General features: G+C 44.7%; 4 non-coding genes across 4 annotated transcripts; 3 read left to right on the top strand and 1 right to left on the bottom strand.

Moving 5' to 3' along the window:
- Positions 1-8,433: 8,433 nt before the first annotated feature.
- Positions 8,434-8,523, top strand: trnap-cgg. The gene is given in 2 exon segments: positions 8,434-8,469; positions 8,488-8,523. It is a non-coding gene; the product is annotated as a tRNA-Pro (tRNA).
- A 5,444-nt stretch (positions 8,524-13,967) lies between these two features.
- trnap-ugg lies at positions 13,968-14,057 on the bottom strand. Its single transcript is given in 2 exon segments — positions 13,968-14,003; positions 14,022-14,057. It is a non-coding gene; the product is annotated as a tRNA-Pro (tRNA).
- A 1,184-nt stretch (positions 14,058-15,241) lies between these two features.
- On the top strand, positions 15,242-15,314 carry trnav-cac. Its single transcript has one exon. It is a non-coding gene; the product is annotated as a tRNA-Val (tRNA).
- Positions 15,315-17,673: 2,359 nt separating this feature from the next.
- Positions 17,674-17,746, top strand: trnav-uac. The gene has a single exon. It is a non-coding gene; the product is annotated as a tRNA-Val (tRNA).
- Positions 17,747-21,148: the final 3,402 nt, after the last annotated feature.

Genomic DNA, 21,148 nt, shown 5'->3' with positions numbered 1-21,148 from the left:
TCAAAGTTGATTTGCAATTACCCCTCCTTTCTTATAAATGAAGGGTATTTAGGCTGCATCATGTTACTCACCAAAATACAAAGAGGTCAAATATTAAAAACACATAATTGTCAATTCTTAAACTCAACTCAAGCATTGAATAACGAAACAAATATTGTGTAAAGTCGGTTGCTTTTTTCTGTAGGATTTCAGAATGCTGCATTAATAATATAAGAGAGCATTCCGCCGTTAGAGATTTGCGGAACAAATGCTTCAGTTCAATATAGGTTCTTCTTCTGGCTTGTAAGTTTAGACATTTGTTTTAAAGAAAGAGACTTGTTGTTGTAAGAAGTGACATGGCCTCTCAGCCGAACCATGAGAAGCTGCAACAATAGAGTATGAATTGTTTTGATTCTGACGGCGAGGTCGATTTACATTGGCCCACTCTGAAAAAGATTTCCCAGCGCTCGGGATGTTTCCGTCGTTTCTCTCCCCACAGATGATGGTCGAGTTTATTCAGCAGTTTCTGTTTTTATTTTATATGTCCAGCTTCGGCAGTATTTGGCTTTATATTCGATCCAGGTTGAATGAAACCAAATTGCTGGGCAGCGAGTATCTAAGTACCAGAATCTTTGGTGAGTTGATGTCGGAGTGGATATTTGTTCAGAGAGATAGTGTCTGAGCTGGAGTGCGTTTGGGTAGAATTGATGCTCCTGATCTGCGTTAACTTAACAGAGACGTGACCCTTCTAATCCACAGAGCCCAAGTGTAAAATTGAACTGACTGAAGAGCTGGATCTTAACGCTGACCTCCCGGACCTCGGCCTGCTGAAATATTCCAAAGGAACTCAACAAAACAATCTTGAGCTCAATCCTCAATCTTGAGCTCACTCTATGGAATACTGCATCAAAATAGTATGTTCTGTAGGTCAACCTCATATTTTGTCAGTTTGCGAAGTCGAGCTGCCCATCCTCTGTCCATCCCGGGGGGAATGTGTTCCTTCAACATCTGCACAATCAGATGGATTACTGCCAGTCTGAATCTAACAATTGGCCGAAATCTGCTGTGCTGAAATGAATCACAATTCGAAGTAAATCGTGGTTATTGCTGGAGAAGAGATGTTTTATTGAAGTTTTCGTCTTACGCTGATCAGGATGTTTACAAAATATAATTTAAGTGAAATCCAAAAATCAATGGGACATGATAAGAGCGTTCTGATTGGCAGGCAAATGGACTCTGATTTTCCCACCGCTATTGCCATCTTTTATCAACACGAATAGACCTGTATTGGAATTATCGTTTCTCGAGCTAAAGAAATACCAGAAAAGTAGGAAGAGGGAAACTCAAACTTGCCACTGATCACAAACTTCCCTTAATGCTTTGATGTGACGCTCGATGCTGTGGCAGTTCCGCTCCAGGTTAAAATGCGGCATTCGTCTTTTCATCTTTATTGTATTCAAACTCCTCAAGAACCACTGGCTCCTGGATGCGGAGAGTTTCATAGTTAGGGGTCCCGGTTCCGAAACTCAAACAACATCCATGTTTTCCGCCTGACAGAATGAACCTGGCAACATTGTGCTTCTTTAAAATGTGGGGTATTCATTTTTTTTCCAATTAAAGAGCAATTTAGTGTAGCCAATCCGCCGATCGTACACATCTTTTGACTTGTGTGACCCACGCAGACACGGGGAGAATGTGCAAACTGCACAAAGACCCAGGGCCGGGATCGAACCTGGGGCCTCAGCGCGGTCAGGTAGCAGCACTAATCAGTAGTCACTGTGCCGCCCAAACGTTGCATTTGAACGCTGCCCTACTCCCCATCTGCATTGAGCAGAAATAAAACGAACTGTGAGCTGATTGGTTGAATAGAAAACAAAGACAGTTTAAGCTGATTGGATGCCATCTGATGATGCTGCCAATAATGACTCAATCAGCAGAGACCCGGATGTTACTTTACCCCTCTTCAAAACAATTTCAGCTTCAGCCACTCTGCTAATATCCACCGCCAGCTCTCTGCAAACATGCCATCTGCTACTTTGTTTTTATTCCTCACAGCTGCGGCTCTTTTAACAGGTAGGTTCATAAATTACGAAGCTCTGTGTTTCACATCTTCTGCGGGCATGACAGTTAATCAAATAGTTCACTCAACACAACTAAGGAATAAATGGATTCACAATTAGAAATGTCATCATTATTCACCGTATCCCAAAACTCTACGCTGGGAGTAGGCGGGATTCCCCGAGTTACGCTGGGACTCTAGACTCCAGTGGTGCGCATGAAGCACTTTGACAGATACAAGAGTTCGAACGAAACGCATCGACCGTTTCCAGTTTCCCCTTCAAATTACAAGAGATGGAGGAGCGAAACTGATCTCCACAGAAGGTGCTGAATGTTCAGGAAATTAACTTTGATCTCATTGGTCTAAAAACCTTCCCACTGCAGCCCCTATGCTGTTGGAAATGCATTCATATTTAACTGTGCCGATATATTTCTCAGAATCATGTTTACGATTTAGGGTATTAACATAGTGAAGTGACAGCCTTCTATTTAAACTTGCTTTGGGTTCTTACAGGATATTGTCGAGGAGATTCAGTGTCACAGACACAGGCTGCAATAGCAGTGATTGAAGGAGAGAATGTTCAGTTGTTCTGTAATTACACCACTGCAAGCAACAATATTCCTTATCTGCACTGGTACTATCAGTATCCCGGCAGATCTCTGGAGTTTCTAATGAAGAGAAGCAGATACACCGATAAGACAGATAGATTTCCAGGGGACCGTTTTTCAGTGAATCTGGATCAATCAATCCACACCGTCTCGCTGGATGTGTCTAAAACAGAGCTGACAGACTCCGCGGTGTATTTCTGCGCGCTGAGCCCCACAGAGACAGAGAGCTGGGCTGAACCAGTACAATAACTATCAAAGTGTCACTCAGCATAACAGAGCGTTAGGCACACATTGAGATGAGCGGTGTGTCTGAATTGGTTCCTGAAATCGTAGCGATATCCATGCTTCTAATTCGAACATGTAACTTTGCTCCTAGCACATAAAGTATTAAAACATTTCAATGTAGATAGTTTAGTGAGCGGAAATGTAATATTTGGATGGCGCTTTTCTTTACGTCCCAAGATGCGACACCGTCACTGTGACAAAGAAATTCAGAAAACTCATCAACCGATTATGGCCGAGTAGATTATTTCAAACAGTGGGGTTTCGTGAGCTGCCTTTTTCAGGGACGTGATTGACCTGGACAACGTTCCTGCTCTTCTTGGAAAATATTGCCTTGTGATCCACCACGTTCATCTTAGAGGAAAGCCATGATGTGGAGATGCCGGCGTTGGACTGGGGTGAGCACAGTAAGAAGTTTCACAACACCAGGTTATAGTCCAACATGTTTGTTTCAAACACTAGCTTTCGGGTTGCGCTGGTTGACCCGGGACTTCCATCAGATTGGCCCATGATTATTCTTGACAGTGTTGCAGTAGTTTCCATTGCCTCTTGCAGCATGGCTGACCAGGAAACTCTCCAGCTCTTACCACCTATCATTAGCCATATTGGAAGAACTTGAAAGCTGGTAATCATCGTGTGTGGCCAGGCAAGGAGCACACCTTCTGCAGCCATAAAGCCCTGGAGTGGTATTGAAACGCAGAACTTCCGACCCAGAAGACGTGCTTCAGTGCCTCAGAATCCGTAATTCACATTTTTATTCTTGCCCGAAACGTGATTGTGGTGAAGCGTCACAGATATTTCCTGCAATCCCAGCTGCCACCTGTAAACAGCGGTGAACTAACTGGCAGCTCGACAGGCTTAAAACAAAGAGAAGATCTCGGAACGTTAACTAGCGGAATTCTGTCTGTGAAACAACGATTCTCAATGTATTCCCAAATATTGCTGCAGTATATTGGTGGATTATTATCATAGAAGTGTTTTTACTGCTTCGGTGTTATAGTTGCTGCAGCTGATGCCTCTTTTGTTGTTTTTCTTTTGCTACATCTTTTATTTAATATTGACCCAGATCAGTTGTCTCAGTTTTCTGACGTGCCTTCCTTATTGCCAAAGTCCGTGTTCATTTGCATAAATAGATGAACTGAAAAAACTCATAAAACAACTGATAAGTTTGGACGTTCGTTTGGAAAGAATGGAAGTCTTGAAAGCTCGCTAAACATTAAACAAAATGTAAAATAATGTAAATAAACCACGTATCGAAAAGTGATTGATATTGTTCTGTGGGTTAATCTGTTAGTTATATCATTGGAAATAACACATTTTTAATTCCAATAAATCACACGGATGAAAAACATTTGTTTCTACATTTTGTTTGGCTCACTCTCATTTCCACTGCACACGGGCTGGTTGTCTCTACAGCCCTCATGTTGAGTACAGGCTCCTCGTCTCTTTGTTTCACAGTGTCTCACTGTACTGTAATACACTGCAGCGTCTGACAGCGCAACCGTGTTAACACTGAGAGCGATGCAACCTTTCTCACTGTCCACATATACTTTAAACCTTCCCTCAAGTCTTTCATCTCTGAATGTGGAGACCAGATTCTGGGGAGCCTGATTGGAGAACTGCCGGTACCAGGATACACAGTCATTTGTAGTGAGAGTAACATTGTGATGAAGCGAGATGGTCTGTCTTTGTGTTCCCCCATACATCCATATCTGAAATATCCCCAAGTGACAAGGAACAGCTGTTAAAACAAGAATAACATTAACGTTATGACACATACAGGGTCAATTAACTAAAGTGTTTGAGTACATAGGCAGAATAAACTAATCTATCTGTGTATCTACATATATATCCGCCTGCCCGCCTCTCTGTCCGTCCATCTATCCACCTACTGACAATCTGTCTAGCTACATATTTGTTTATCTAACTTTCTCTCCCATATCTGTCTACCTGGCATCTGAGAAAGTTCATTGTTCCGCCTGCCTCTGTGGAACTAACAAAACAAATAAAATGTTACGACATTCTGCATCTGTAATAAAGCTGATGGATATTGTAACTCTATCCAGGTGGAGGTTTACATATGGGAAAGTAATCATTCTGATAATCATCGGCATTTCTAAAAGTTCTGGTTTGTGCAAATGTAAACGGGGCAACGGAAACCCGGCAGTGAACAAGATATTGTACAGCCGGATCCGCTCTGTGTCTCACTGTGTCTGCTTCGCACAGAGATACATTCCGGAGTCCTGGACCGCGCTGACATCTATACAGATGGTATTGGACTTCTTTTTTCTGTCAAAGGAAAGGGTGTAGCGTCCTTTGGTCTCATTCCCCTGGTAAATGGAGGCGATAAATGTGGGAGCCCCTGTCAGTGTCTGTCTGTACCAGGCTACGGTATCGCCTGTACCAATGGAGATCCGACAGTTCAGTTCAGCCCGATCCCCTTCCCGAGCCACCACCTGCTCAGGGTGGGAGCTCTGATCCTCACACTGAACAGCTGGGAACAAAAGAAAATCATCATAAGCACACGGTACTATGAGTTTGTTTTAAAAAAATGCATCAGATAAGAAAATAAACTCACCCAATATCAGCAGCATCAGCGCTCCAGCTGGAAACAGCTCTTTCCTGGGGTTTCTGGTCATGTTGATGAAAGTGGACAAAAGGCGGATTAATCCGGGTCTGATTTCCAGACTGGGACTTGCTGCCGAGTCCGAGACTCAATGCTGTGCGGGTGAGGAGTGGAGAGAGCTTTACGTTCTCCCCCTGAATGTGAGACTGATCCTCACCGATTGGACTATTATTGGGTGTCTTTATTTGACGTTACACACGGTGCCATTGAGCGATTGGTTGTTTCTCAATTCATAGAGTGCGTGAACCGTCACTGATCCCCAACCTCTCTGCTTCCTGTGTGTAACAGCAGGTTGGCATGATTCATATAGCCAGTGCTCTGTTGTGTATCCAACTGAACAGAACCATTTATTATCTAAAAATCATAGTGCTTCACAGTCCAATCGCTGTCCCAATCGCCATTCACACCCTACATTACCCATGCTGCTTTCCCTTCACAATTCCCTTTTCAAAGTTGCCGTTGAATCTTCTTCATTCGTCATTTCATGCGTCGAAATACGGCTGTCAACATATCGCAACAAAATAGCTAAAATTAACCTTTCACGATCCAATTTTCCATGAAGTTGGGATGATTTTGTCTGCTGATTTTGGAAACAATAACTTGTGATCTATACGACCAAAAATACATCATTTTAGCACATCAATTGAGGTCGCTTCTACTTTCTTTGTTAAAAGCAAACGAAGGCAAGCTTCGCTAGCCTTGTGCAAAGGTTTCCATTATGCCTGCTAGTCTGATATATAACGTCCGCACTTTCTCCGACTTCTTAACAATGTTCATACTTTGTCCTGCACATGATTTGGCCAGAGCCGGCCAACAAAGAGTTCTACAGATTTAGTGTCACTTGACATTTTGTATCATCTCACAGAAACATCAACAGCAGCAAAATCTGATTCTGAAAAGCTCCAATTTGCGTTTCTGGTAAACATTCGTACCTTCTAGTGTGGTTCAGTGCTCGCGGAATTCTTTCAATGGCCGCATTCTAACAGCAATGAGATAAATCCGGCAGCAGAGGGCGCCATGTTCAAGCAAGGGCGTGATGACGTCATGCGATGGCACTGTCAAAGCCGACAGATTTCGGAGACTAGGTGATGTCATCATGGGTTTGTTAGCCTGGGTGATGTCACAATGGGTCTGGCCCCCTGCATTGTGTGGGTGGAACAATGAACTGAACAGAGCCCGGGTTCCCGCTCTCCTCTCAATCTCTGACTCATCCCATTCCCATTCACTCACAGAGATTCAGCCAGACATGTTTCTGCTAATACTGGAGGCGCTGTTCGGCGGTAAGTACTTGATAATGTTCACCATGCCAGATTAGCTGATAATAGATTGTAATAATTAATGATCAGAAACGTCAATCTGGTGGGTAGAGAGGAAGTTCCACAAACTGACACATTGACAAACAAATTCAGGTCACTTATTTTTAAACTCTTGATATTTAATTCCTCCACTATCGCCGACGGACAATGCGTAGATCCATAACTCATCACCGGTGACAAAACCCGGGTCAGAAGGGGATTTGGTGCAATTACAATGTCAATATTCAGAGCCAGACACTCGCTACATCCAATGATATCATAAGAAAGCGGCACAGCAACCAGTCTGGATAATTAGCAATGTATCAACTCTGAAGAAAGATGCAGTTTCAGCACGATATCTGGCGGCTGCTGACAAGTCTGAACAAAACGGTTACCTCAATATAAGCGCCCTCAGTATGGATGGCGGAGCGGTCAATTACTGTGCAGTGAGGCATAGCGTTGGGTATAACATAACGCCCCGTAGAAAAACCTCAGCGCGTATTTACTCGACAGACAAGCTTTATTCAGTGTCATTGCTTGCGGGAATAATTTCACGAAGCAGTCAGGTCTATCTATCGCAGTTATATTGCTGTCTCGGTTTTTGTACAGGTCAACATAGAGGCAGTTTGGTAAACATAAGGCTCATCTCCATGCGGCGATTTCCACAGTAAATTTAAACTTGAAATACCCAGTACGAGCAGAGGTAGTGAAAACTATCTGATGTGGAGCTAATAATACCGAAAACTATGGATATTCTTTCCAAAACTTAACTCAGGTGGACCCAAGGCCACCGAGTCTCTGCCATCCTATCCGGTAATGAACCTGAAAATATGAGAAAGTCTGCAAAGCACAATGACCATTTCAACAGAGCGCCACCGAGCAACACGATTATTATTATTGTGGAGGACCATGTGAAGTTTTGGTGTATGGTTTAGCCTTCAACAAAAATATAGCATTTTCGATCGATGTCGACTATTTCTGCCCAAAGTTAAGGCACCATCCAGGTCAGGGGCAGAATTCACCAGCTAAGAGATGGAGAAGCAGGTTGAGTGCGTCCCAGGGGCTATGAAGACACCAGCAGTTAGAAAACACCGGAGATGTGAATTTGTGCGGCCCACACATCTCCTCACATTCTCACACTTGCTGCACTCTCGCAGTTGTTGATTAATCTGCCATTGACTGCTCCTCCAGACATATCTTTTCTTTATTTGTTTCTTCCATTTCTCTGACAGAGAGTTGGCACAGACACGGCAGCACGAATGGCCTCATTCTGAGGTGTAATCATTCTCTGATTCGATGCGAACCTCACCCTGTGGCCAGCGAACCCAGGGCCTTTTCTCATTTAATCTCTCCTGACTTGGACGCTATCAGAGGTATCTCCTATTGTTCTGTTTCCTCCCTCTGGGATTTCATTTGGTTAAGACGTCCTACATTTCTAACCTGTCCTGGTTTTAATGAAAGGTGACGGTGAAAGACGAGCTTTGTTGTCCTGTCGACAAATGCCGCCTGACTCCCTGAGGTTAATATCTAGAGGTTAGATCGACTTTCTATGGCAATGACAGTATGCTGCGGTCACTTTCAAGTGGCTCGTTGGTCTAGGGGTATGATTCTCGCTTCGGGTTTTTGAGTCTCGGAATTTGTGAGAGGTCCCGGGTTCAAATCCCGGACGGGCCCTTTGATGAGGTTTTCTATTGGTCAAGCAGCATGTTTTCTTTATTTCTTTGCAGCGCAGACGGCGGGATTCATTCACATTGGGGTTGCTTTGAGAAGCTGAGCTCACACTGCATGGATCCAATACGTTCCCAAGAAAACCAAGACATTTTCGAAAGGCTTGTTCTGCCATTAACACATTTTGACCGCTTAATGCGCCATCAGCACCTTTCTTAGCGTTGATTAGCCTCATTTATATTCCCTTTTTCTTTCTGCCCGAGACATTTTCGTCATTTCCCACCTATTGCTAGCCCTCTATCGAGGCCCAATACAGCACGCCACCACCCCCACCTCCCACCTCCCACCCACAATCGTCTGAATCTCCAGTTCCAGTTCTCCAGCTTTGACAATGAGTCCACTTGACTGGAAACGACAGCTGCCATATTGCTCCCCAGAGGCTGTCAGACCTGCTGAGATTGTCCAGTATTTTCTGTTTTTGTTTCCGTTTGAAGCATCCGCAGTAAGTTGCATTTGTCATACATTTAGACATGTTTGAGATGGTGATTAAATATGTTCATTTGTAAATCGCTGAAATTCTATTGTGGATGAACTAGCTGCTAATATCCGAGGTGTGACAAGATATGAAAATTCTTCACCTCTCATTGCCTGCCGAAAATTCAGTGCTTGGGCCTTAATGTTCAATTGAGTTTAGTGGCTCATGTGAGACTAAATCTCATAGTCCAGGAACACACGAGATCCCGGCAACATTCAGGAACAGAATTATTTTGTGCCCAATATTTGTGCAAACTTTTCTCACACGAAATGCTAAATGATCCCTGTTTGTAATTGTTCTCTGACACACTGCTTACCTTTGTTCTGCCATTAACACATTTTGACCGCTTAATGCGCCATCAGCACCTTTCTTAGCCTTGATTAGCCTCATTTACATTCCCTTTTTCTTTCTGCCCGAGACATTTTCGTCATTTTCCACCTATTGCTGACCACCCGATCGAGGCCCATTACTGCACGCCACCCCCGCCCCATTCACGATTGTCTGAATCTGACCCTATTTCCCGTTCTCCAGCTTTGACAAAGAGTCAACTTTGTCACTGGACTGGAAACATCAGCTGCCATCTCGCTCCACAGACGTGTACAATGTACAACATCACTGTGTTGATGCAGATTCGAATGGTGAGGCTTTAAGGCCTCGCCACTTATTACAAGACGACAGCTGTTTCTTTCAAAAACAAATTTTTCAACATATAAAACCATGAGATGTAGAAATTATATCGAACTTTACTTAAGTTATATTTTGCTTCAGCTCGGTCTCCTGAAATGTTCCACAGAAGCTCAACAAACACTCGAGGAACAGCAGCGCATCTTTCCACTGGGCTCAATACAGCTTTCACACTCAGTGTGTGTTCAGCAGTTTCACACTGTAAATGCTGCACCCATTTTGTGGGTCCTTCCATCGCAGATTTGGGTTTCATCTCCTGATTCGCAGTCACACGCGTTATCCATTGCGCTACCGCGCGCTGATGAAGACCAGTTACGCGATTGAGGTAACAGTCAGCAACAGACTAAACTAGAAGTACGAGATGTTTCTGATAGATTCGAAACGGAGACATTTTGCGTGTTAGGCGAATGTGATAACCACTACACTACAGAAACCGCTAGCAAGCAACGAACCTGCACAATGTACAACGTCACTGTGTTGCTGCAGATTCGAATGGTGAGGCTGAGAGACCACATCACTTATTACAAGGTGACAGCTGTTTCTTTAAACTAAATAGACGTTACAACATATAAAACCATGAGATGTTGAAATCATATCGAACTTAACATAAGTTATATTTTGCTTAAGCTCAGTCTTAAATTTGTGCTCTTTGGTCTCGAGGTCTGGTTCTCGTTTAGGGATTTTCAATCAATGCCCATGGGAGCGGTCCTGGGTTTAAATCCAGTACAAGCCCTTTACTCCAGGTCAGAGATTATGAATTGTTTGCGATGCTGACGGCGGAGATGATTTACATTGGCCCACTCTGAAAAAGATTTCTCAAATCTTCGCACAAAAAAAAGAAAAAAAAAGGGACGGCACGGTAGCATGGTGGTTAGCATAAATACTTCACAGCTCCAGGGTCCCTGCGGGTATAGGGTGGATAGGTGGGTTTGAGTAGGGTGATCATTGCTCGGCACAACATCGAGGGCCGAAGGGCCTGTTCTGTGCTGTACTGTCCTATGTTTCTAACGCTCGGGATGTTTACGTCGTTTCTCTCCCCACAGATGATGCTCGAGGAAGACAGTGTCTGAGCTGGAGCACGTTTGGAAAGAATTAATGCTCCAGATCTTCGTTAACCACAGGGACGTGAATCATCTAATCCACAGAGCCAAAGTGGAGAATTGAACTGACTGGGGAGCTGGATCTTAACGCTGACCTCCCGGACCTCGGCGTCGTGAAATGTTCCAAAGAAGCTCAACAGACACACGAGGAACAGCAGCGCATCTTTCCACTGGGCTCAATACAGCTTTCACACTCAGTGTGTGTTCAACAGTTTCACACTGTAAATGCTGCACCCATTTTGTGTGCCCTTACATCGCAGATTTGGGTTAGAATTTTGTTTCCACTTCTTCTTTGTGTCCGGGCGGCAGTTATTGATCAATCTGCCATCGATAGCTCCTCCAGACACGGCGGCCAGAATGGCCTCATAGTGTGGTGTAATTATTCTCTGATTCGATGCGAACCTCACCCTGTGGCCAGGGACCCAAGGAATCTCTCCTGACTTGCCCCCTATCAGAGCCCTTTCCTGTTGTTCTGTTTGCGTCCTCCGGGATTTCACCTGGTTAAGACGTCCGACATTTCTAACCGGTCCCGGTTTTAATGAAAGGATTCACCTGAAGAAGGAGCCGTGCTCCGAAAGCTCGTGTTTGAAACAAACCTGTTGGACTTTAACCTGGTGTTGTAAGACTTCTTACTGTGCTCACCCCAGTCCAACGCCGGCATCTCCACATTAATGAAAGGTGATGGTGAAAGACGAACTTTGTTTTCCTGTCGACAATTGCCGCCTGATTCACTGAGTTGTTGCATTAATTGCGGCGTTCTCCGCTGATGTTAGATCGACTTTTGATGGCAATGACAGTATGCTTCTGCTTTTTTTCATTGGGCTCCTTGGTCTCGGAGTATGATTCTCGCTTTGGGTGTCTCGCTGTCGCAATTTGTGAGAGGTCCCGGGTTCGAATCACGTACGAGCCCTTTGATGAAGTTTTCCGATGGTCAAGCAACATGTTTTCTTCATTTATTTGGGGCGCTGACGGCGGGATTCATTCACATTGGGTTTGCTTTGAGACGCTGTGCTCAAGCTGCAGGGAATCAATACGTTCCCGAGAAAATGGAGAAAATTTCGCAAGCCTTGTCTATGTGTGGACATTCACATCTCTATTGACTAATTCTGGTGGACTCAGACAGCTCTCTGTCCCTTTCATTTTACCAGGTCAACAACTTCAGACTGTGACCTCTCACTTCGCCCTCCACAAGCTCTTTATTTCCAACAACTTATTTCCATTCCTTCCATTGATATGATTTACCCTCAGCATTGCCCCCTCCCCCCAGTCCATACCATCCTACTTGATCAATCAGATCCCTGTTTGTAATTGTTCTCTGACGCACTGCTTACCTTTGTTCTGCCATTAACACATTCTGACCTCTTGATGCGCCATCTTAGCCTTGATTAGCCTCATTTACATTCCCTTTTTCTTTCTGTCCCAGACATTTCCGTAATTTTCCACCTATTGCTGGCCCTCTATCGAGGCCCAATACAGCACTCCACCACCCCCACCCCCCACCCACAATCGTCTGAATCTCCAATTCCAGTTCTCCAGTTTTGACAAAGAGTCCACTTGACTGGAAACGACAGCTGCTATTTCGCTCCCCAGAGGCTGTCAGACCTGCTGAGATTGAAATGAAAATGAAATGAAAATCGCTTATTGTCACGAGTAGGCTTCAATAAAGTTACTGTGAAAAGCCCCTAGTCGCCACATTCCGGCGCCTGTCCGGGGAAGCTGATACGGGAATGGAACCGTGACCCATCTAAGCTCATTGCCTGTCGAAAATTCAGTGCTTGGGATTTAATGTTCAACTCAGTTTAGTGGCTGTGAGACTAAATCTCATAGTCCTGGAACACACGAGAGTCCGGCAACATTCAGTGAACAGAATTATTTTGTGCCCAATAATTGTGCAAACTTTTCTCGTGCTTGCGTGCAAAGCGAATGTGATAACCACTACACTACAGAAACAGCGGGCAATGCAGACGCCAACGGACCTGTGTCACCTTCAACTCAACTGCCTTCATTTGGTTCGGCTTCGCATGGTTCGGCTGAGAGGCCATGTCACTTCTTACAACAACACGTCTATTTCTTGAAAATAGACGTCTAAACTTGCAATCCAGAAGAAGAACCTATATTGAACTGAAGCATTTGTTCAGCAAATCTCTAACGGCGGAATGCTCTCTTCGCTTTTTAATGCAGCTTTCTTAAATCGTACAGAAAAAAGCAACCGACTTTACACAATATTTGAAATTTAAGGCCCAAGCACTGAATTTTCGGCAGGCGATGAGAGGTGAAGAGTTTCCATATCTTGGCACAGCTCGGATATTAGCAGGTAGTTCATCCACAACAGAATTTCAGCGATTTACAAATGAACATATTTAACCACCATCTCAAACATGTCTAAATGTATGACAAATGCAACTGACTGCGGATGCTTCAAACGGAAACAAAAACAGAAAATACTGGACAATCTCAGCAGGTCTGACAGCCTCCGGGGAGCGAAATGGCAGCTGTCGTTTCCAGTCAAGTGGACTTTTTGTCAAAGCTGGAGAACTGGAATTGGAGATTCAGACGATTGTGGGTGGGGGTGGTGGAGTGCTGTATTGGGCCTCGATAGAGGGCTAGCAATAGGTGGGAAATGACGAAACTGTCTCGGGCAGAAAGAAAAAGGGAATGTAAATGAGGCTAATCAAGGCTATGAAAGGTGCTGATGGCGCATCAAGCGGTCAGAATGTGTTAATGGCAGAACAAAGGTAAGCAGTGTGTCAGAGAACAATTACAAACAGGGATCTGACTGATCAAGTAGGATGGTATGGGCTGGGGGGAGGGGGGCAATGCTGAGGGTAAAACATATCAATGGAAGGGATGATAAGTTGATGAAAAAAACATGTGGTGGAGGGGGAACTGAGAGTTCAGTCTGAAGTTGTTGAACTGATAAAATGAAAGGGACAAAGAGCTGTCTGAGTCCACCAGAATTAGTCAATAGAAATGTGAATGCCCACACACAGACAAACTTCTCGGGAACGTATTGGGTCCATGCAGTTTGAGCTCAGCTTCTCAAAGCAAACCCAATGTCAATGAATCCCGCTGTCTCCGCCGCAAAGAAATGAAGAGAACATGCGGTTTGACCAACGTAAAACCTCATCGAAGGGCTCATCCGGGATTTGAACCCGGGACCTCTCGCAAATTCCGACAGCGACACACCCAAAGCGAGAATCATACCCCTAGACCAACGAGCCCCTCAAAAATAGTCAAAGCATACTGTCATTGCCATCAAAAATCAATCTAACATCTGCGGAGAACGCCAAAAGTACTGCAACATCTGAGGGACTCAGGCGGCATTTGTCGACAGGACAGCAAAGTTCGTCTTTCACCATCACCTTTCATTAAAACCGGGGCAGGTTAGAAATGTGGTACGTCTAAACCAAGTGAATTACCGGAGGGAGGAAACAGAACAACAGGTAAGGGCTCTAATGGGGGTGCAAGTCAGGAGAGATTAAATGAGAAGTGGCCTTGGGACCCTGGCCACAGAGTTAGGATGGCATCAAATCAGAGAATAATCACACCACAGTATGAGGCCATTCCGGTGCCGTGTCTGTGCCATCTCTCTGTTAGCGCAATGGAAGAAACAATGAAACAAAAGATATGTCTGGAGGAGCTATCGATGGCAGATTGATCAGCAACTACCGCCAGGACACAAAGAACAAGTGGAAACAAGATTGAAACCCAAATCTGCGATGGAACGACACACAAAATGGGTGCAGCATTTACAGTGTGAAACTACTGAACACACACTGAGTGTGAAAGCTGTATTGAGCCCAGTGTAAAGATGCGCTGCTGTTCCTCGAGTGGCTGTTGAGCTTCTTTGGAACAATTTTCCACTTTGGCTCTGTGGATTAGATGGGTCACGTCCCTGTGGTTAACACAGATCTGGAGCAACAATTTTATCCAAACGCACTCCAGCTCAGACACTGTCTCTCTCTCTCTCTCTCTCTCGAGCATCATCTGTGGGGAGAGAAACGACGTAAACATTCCGAGTCCTGAGAAATCTTTTTCAGAGTGAGCCAATATAAATCAACCCCGCCGTCAGCATCGCAAACAATTCGTAATCTCTGACCTGGAGTAAAGAGCCTGTCCTGGATTTAAACCCACGACCACACCCATAGGCATTGATTGAAAATCCTTAAACGAGAACCAGACCTCGAGACAAAAGAGCACAAATTTAAGACCGACATTCAGCAAAATATAATTTATGTTAATTTCGATATAATTTCTACATCTCACGGCTTTATATGTTGAGACATCTGTTAATTTCAGACACAGCTGTCGCTTGCAACAAGGTACCTGGCCTCTCAAACAGACCATCAGAATCTGCAGCAACACAGTGAGGTTGTACATTCCGCACGTCCATTGAGGGCCAGCGGTTTCTGTCGTGTAGTGGTTATTACATTCGCCTCACACGCGAAAGGTCCCCGGTTTGAAACCGGGCAGAAACATCGAACATTTAGCATTGCGTGTGAGAAAAGTTTGCACAATTATTGGGCACAAAATAATTCTGTTTCCTGAATGTTGCCGGAATCTCGTGTGTTCCAGGACTATGAAATTTCGTCTCACACGAGCCACTACACTGAATGGAACATTAAGGCCCAAGCACTGAATTTTCGGCAGGCAATGAGAGGTGAAGAATTTTCATATCTTGGCACACCTCGGATATTAGCAGCTAGTTCATCCACAACAGAGTTTCAGCGATTTACAAATGAACATATTTAATCACCATCTCAAACATGTCTAAATGTGTGACAAATGCAATTTACTGCGGATGCTTCAAACGGAAACAAAAACAGAAAATGCTGGATAATCTCAGCACGTCTGACATCCTCTGGGGAGCGAAATGGCAGCTGTCGTTTCCAGTCAACTGGACTCTTTGTCAAAGCTGGAGAACTGGAACTGGAGATTCAGACGATTGTGGGTGGGGGTTGGGGGTGGTGGAGTGTTGTATTGGGTTTCGATAGAGGGCTAGCAATAGGTGGGAAATGACGAAAATGTCTCGGGCAGAAAGAAAAAGGGAATGTAAATGAGGCTAATCAAGGCTATGAAAGGTGCTGATGGCGCATCAAGAGGTCAGAATGTGTTAATGGCAGAACAAAGGTAAGCAGTGCGTCAGAGAACAATTACAAACAGGGATCAGATTGCTGAAGTAGGATGGTATGGGCTGGGGGGAGGTGGGCGATGCTGAGGGTAAAACATATCAATGGAAGGGATGATAAGTTGATGGAAAAAACATGTGGTGAAGGGGGAAGTGAGAGTTCACAGTCTGAAGTTGTTGAACTGATAAAATGAAAGGGACAAAGAGCTGTCTGAGTCCACCAGAATTAGTCAATAGAAATGTGAATGCCCACACATAGACAAACTTCTCGGGAACGTATTGGTTCCACGCAGCTTGAGCTCAGCTTCTCAAAGCAAACCCAATGTGAATGAATCCCACCGTCGACGCCGCAAAGAAATGAAGAAAACATGCGGTTTGACCAACGGGAAAACCTCATCGAAGGGCTCGTCCGGGATCTCTCGCAAATTCCGACAGCGATACACCCAAAGCGAGAATCATACCCCTAGACCAACGAGCCCCGCAAAAAAAGTCAAAGCATACTGTCATTGCCATCGAAAATCAATCGAACATCTGCGGAGAACGCCAAAAGTACTGCCACATCTAAGGTAGTCAGGCGGCATTTGTCGACAGGACAACAAAGTTCGTCTTTCACCATCACCTTTTATTAAAACCGGGACAGGTTAGAAATGTGGTACGTCTTAACCAAGTGAATTACCGGAGGGAGGAAACAGAACAACAGGAAAGGGCTCTAATGGGGGGCAAATCAGGAGAGATTAAATGAGAAGAGGTCTTGGGACCCTGGCCACAGAGTTAGGTTAGCATCGAATCAGAGAATAATGACACCACAGTATGAGGCCATTCCGGCCGCCGTGTCTGTGCCAGCTCTCTGTTAGCGCAATGGAAGAAACAAAGAAACAAAAGATATGTCTGGAGGAGCTATCGATGGCATATTGATCAACAACTACCGCCCGGACACAAAGAACAAGTGGAAACAAGATTGAATCCCAAATCTGCGATGGAAGGACACACAAAATGGGTGCAGCATTTACAGTGTGAAACTACTGAACACACACTGAGTGTGAAAGCTGTATTGAGCACAGTGGAAAGATGCGCTGCTGTTCCTCGAGTGGCTGTTGAGCTTCTTTGGAACATTTCACGACGCCGAGGTCAGCGTTAAAATCCAGCTCCCCAGTCAGTTCAATTCTCCACTTTGGCTCTGTGGATTAGATGGGTCACGTCCCTGTGGTTAACACAGATCTGGAGCATGAATTTTATCCAAACGCACTCCAGCTCAGACACTGTCTCTCTCTCTCTCTCTCTAGAGCATCATCTGTGGGGAGAGAAACGACGTAAACATTCCGAGTCCTGAGAAATCTTTTTCAGAGTGGGCCAATATAAATCAACCCCGCCGTCAGCATCGCAAACAATTCATAATCTCTGACCTGGAGTAAACAGCCTGTCCTGGATTTAAACCCACGACCACTCCCATAGGCATTGATTGAAAATCCTTAAACGAGAACCAGACCTCGAGACCAAAGAGCACAAATTTAAGACCGACATTCAGCAAAATATAATTTATGTTAATTTCGATATAATTTCTACATCTCACGGCTTTATATGTTGAGACATCTGTTAATTTCAGACACAGCTGTCGCTTGCAACAAGGTACCTCTCCTCTCAAACAGGCCATCAGAATCTGCAGCAACACAGTGAGGTTGTACATTCCGCACGTCCATTGATTGTCAGTGGTTTCTGTAGTGTAGCGGTTATCACATTCGCCATACACGCGAAAGGTCCCCGGTTCGGAACCGGGCAGAAACATCGAACATTTAGCATTTCGTGTGAGAAAAGTTTGCACAATTATTGGGCACAAAATAATTCTATTCCCTGAATGTTGCCGGAATCTCGTGTGTTCCAGGACGATGAAATTTCGTCTCACACGAGCCACTACACTGAATTGAACATTAAGGCGCAAGCACTGAATTTTCGGCAGGCAATGAGAGGTGAAGAATTTTCATATCTTGGCACACCTCGGATATTAGCAGCTAGTTCATCCACAACAGAGTTTCAGCGATTTACAAATGAACATATTTAATCACCATCTCAAACATGTCTAAATGTGTGACAAATGCAACTTACTGCGGATGCTTCAAACGGAAACAAAAACAGAAAATGCTGGATAATCTCAGCAGGTCTGACAGCCTCTGGGGAGCGAAATGGCAGCTGTCGTTTCCAGTCAAGTGGACTCTTTGTCAAAGCTGGAGAACTGGAACTGGAGATTCAGACGATTGTGGGTGGGGGGTGGGGGTGGTGGAGTGCTGTATTGGGTCTCGATAGAGGGCTAGCAATAGGTGGGAAATGACGAAAATGTCTCGGGCATAAAGAAAAAGGGAATGTAAATGAGGCTAATCAAGGCTATGAAAGGTGCTGATGGCGCATCAAGTGGTCAGAATGTGTTAACGGCAGAACAAAGGTAAGCAGTGCGTCAGAGAACAATTACAAACAGGGATCAGATTGCTGAAGTAGGATGGTATGGGCTGGGGGGAGGGGGGGCAATGCTGAGGGTAAAACATATCAATGGAAGGGATGATAAGTTGATGGAAAAAACATGTGGTGGAGGGGGGAAGTGAGAGTTCACAGTCTGAAGTTGTTGAACTGATAAAATGAAAGTGACAGAGAGCTGTCTGAGTCCACCAGAATGAGTCAATAGAAATGTGAATGCCCACACATAGACAAGCTTCTCAAAGCAAACACAATGTGAATGAATCCCGCCGTCTCCGCCGCAAAGAAATGATGCGGCTTGACCAACGGAAAACCTCATCGAAGGGCTCGTCCGGGATTTGAACCCGGGACCTCTCGCAAATTCCGACAGCGACACACCCAAAGCGAGAATCGTACCCCGAGACCAACGAGCCCGGCAAAAGAGTCAAAGTATACTGTCATTGCCATCGATAATCAATCTAACATCTGCGGAGAACGCCAAAAGTACTGCAACATTTCAGGTAGTCAGGCGGCATTTGTCGACTGGACAACAAAGTTCGTCTTTCACCATCACCTTTCATAAAAACCGGGACAGGTTAGAAATGTGGTACGTCTTAACCAAGTGAATTACCGGAGGGAGGAAACAGAACAACAGGAAAGGGCTCTAATGGGGGGCAAGTCAGGAGAGATTAAATGAGAAGAGGCCTTGGGTCCCCGGCCACAGAGTTAGGTTAGCATCAAATCAGAGAATAATGACACTACAGAATGAGGCCATTCCGGCCGCCGGGTCTGTGCCAGCTCTCTGTCAGAGCAATGGAAGAAACAAAGAAACAAAAAATATGTCTGGAGGAGCTATCGATGGCAGATTGATCAACAACTACCACCCGGACACAAAGAACAAGTGGAAACAGGATTCAAACCCAAATCTGCGATGTAAGGACACCCAAAATGGGTGCAGCATTTACAGTGTAAAACTGCTGAACACACACTGAGTGTGAAAGCTGTATTGAGCCCAGTGGAAAGATGCGCTGCTGTTCCTCGAGTGTCTGTTGAGCTTCTTTGGAACATTTCACGACGCCGAGGTCCGGGAGGTCAGCGTTAAGATCCAGCTCCCCAGTCAGTTCAATTCTCCACTTTGGCTCTGTGGATTAGATGGGTCACGTCCCTGTGGTTAACACAGATCTGGACCATCAATTTTATCCAAACGCACTCCAGCTCAGACACTGTCTCTCTCTCTCGAGCATCATCTGTGGGGAGAGAAACGACGTAAACATTCCGAGTCCTGAGAAATCTTTTTCAGAGTGGGCCAATGTAAATCAACCCCGTTGTCAGCATCGCAAACAATTCATAATCTCTGACCTGGAGTGAAGAGCCTGTCCTGGATTTAAACCCACGACCACTCCCATAGGCATTGATTAAAAATCCCTAAACGAGAACCATACCTCGAGACCAAAGAACACAAATTTAAGACCGACATTAAGCAAAATATAACTTATGTTAATTTCGATATAATTTCTACACCTCATGGTTTTATATGTTGAAACATCTGTTTTTTTAAAGAAACAGCTGTCGTCTTGGAATAAGTGACGTGGCCTCTCAGCCTCACTATTGCAATCTGCAGCAACACAGTGACGTTGTACATTGTACACTTCCGTTGCTTGCCAGCTGTTTCTGTAGTGGTTATCATATTCGCTTCACACACATGCGGAAAGTCCTCAGTTCGAAACCGGGCAGAAACATCTCGTGCTTCCAAGTTTGTATTTTGCTGAATATTACCTCAGTCTCGTAATTGGTCTCAATCAACGAGGAATAGCCAATGACGTGCATCGCTGTGGCCCAGTGGCGCAATGGATAACGCTTCTGACAATGAATTCCAGGTTTCACTCCTGGCTGGCATACAGTTCAGAGCTTTTGCGTGCGCTTTAACTCAGTGGGTGGGACAGCTGATTCTTTGTGCAGAAAAATGAAGATTGCGTTTCGTCATCTATTTAGGTTTTTGGGAGACAATATTTAACATTTGTGTTTTGATGTGTATTTCAATAAACCCACTCAGTAATTATACATTGGATTAAAGAGAATCCGTCAGCAGAGGGAGGCAGGCAGCAGTATGCTAATTATAAAGTCACGAGAGATCAATGCCAAAGCCAATAGGGACGTGGAGATGCCGGCGTCGCCCTGGGCGAGCAGTAAGAAGTCTGACAACAACCTGGTTAAAGTCCAATCATGATGGTATCCTGAGTGATGTCACAATAGGCCTGACCCCCTGTGGCTGGAACAGTGTTGACAGAGCCTGGGATCCCTCTCTCTTTCTCATTTTCTGACTGATTTAATTCCCATTCACTGAGAAATTTTATCAGACATGTTTCTAATAATACTGGCGACGCTCTCGGACGGTCAGTATACGATTAGGTTCATCGTGACAGTTTAGCATATTGATTGCAAATAGTTTGCACTCAACATTAATATCGTTAACGATAAGATATATAAATGTTATGTGTAGCTTGGCAAATGAGAGTTTACACACTTACGTCTCGATAGACACACGTTTCGCTTTACTCTATTTAATCTCGTGCTCTTTTGTTCATCTACTTTCACAGGGGGATTATGTGCATTGACTCAGTCTCCAGTGACATTAACTGTATTAGAAGAGCGTTCGGCGCAGTTAATTTGCGAGTATACAGATCAGGGTATAAACACCATGCAATGGTATCGGCAGAAACGGGCACATCCTCCAATTTGCAT

This window comes from Scyliorhinus canicula, unplaced genomic scaffold (assembly GCF_902713615.1).
Source record: "Scyliorhinus canicula unplaced genomic scaffold, sScyCan1.1, whole genome shotgun sequence".
Classification (NCBI taxonomy): Eukaryota; Metazoa; Chordata; class Chondrichthyes; order Carcharhiniformes; family Scyliorhinidae; genus Scyliorhinus; species Scyliorhinus canicula.
The sequence above is the reverse complement of the archived record's forward strand: the minus strand, read 5'-3'. Positions and strand labels throughout refer to the sequence as shown.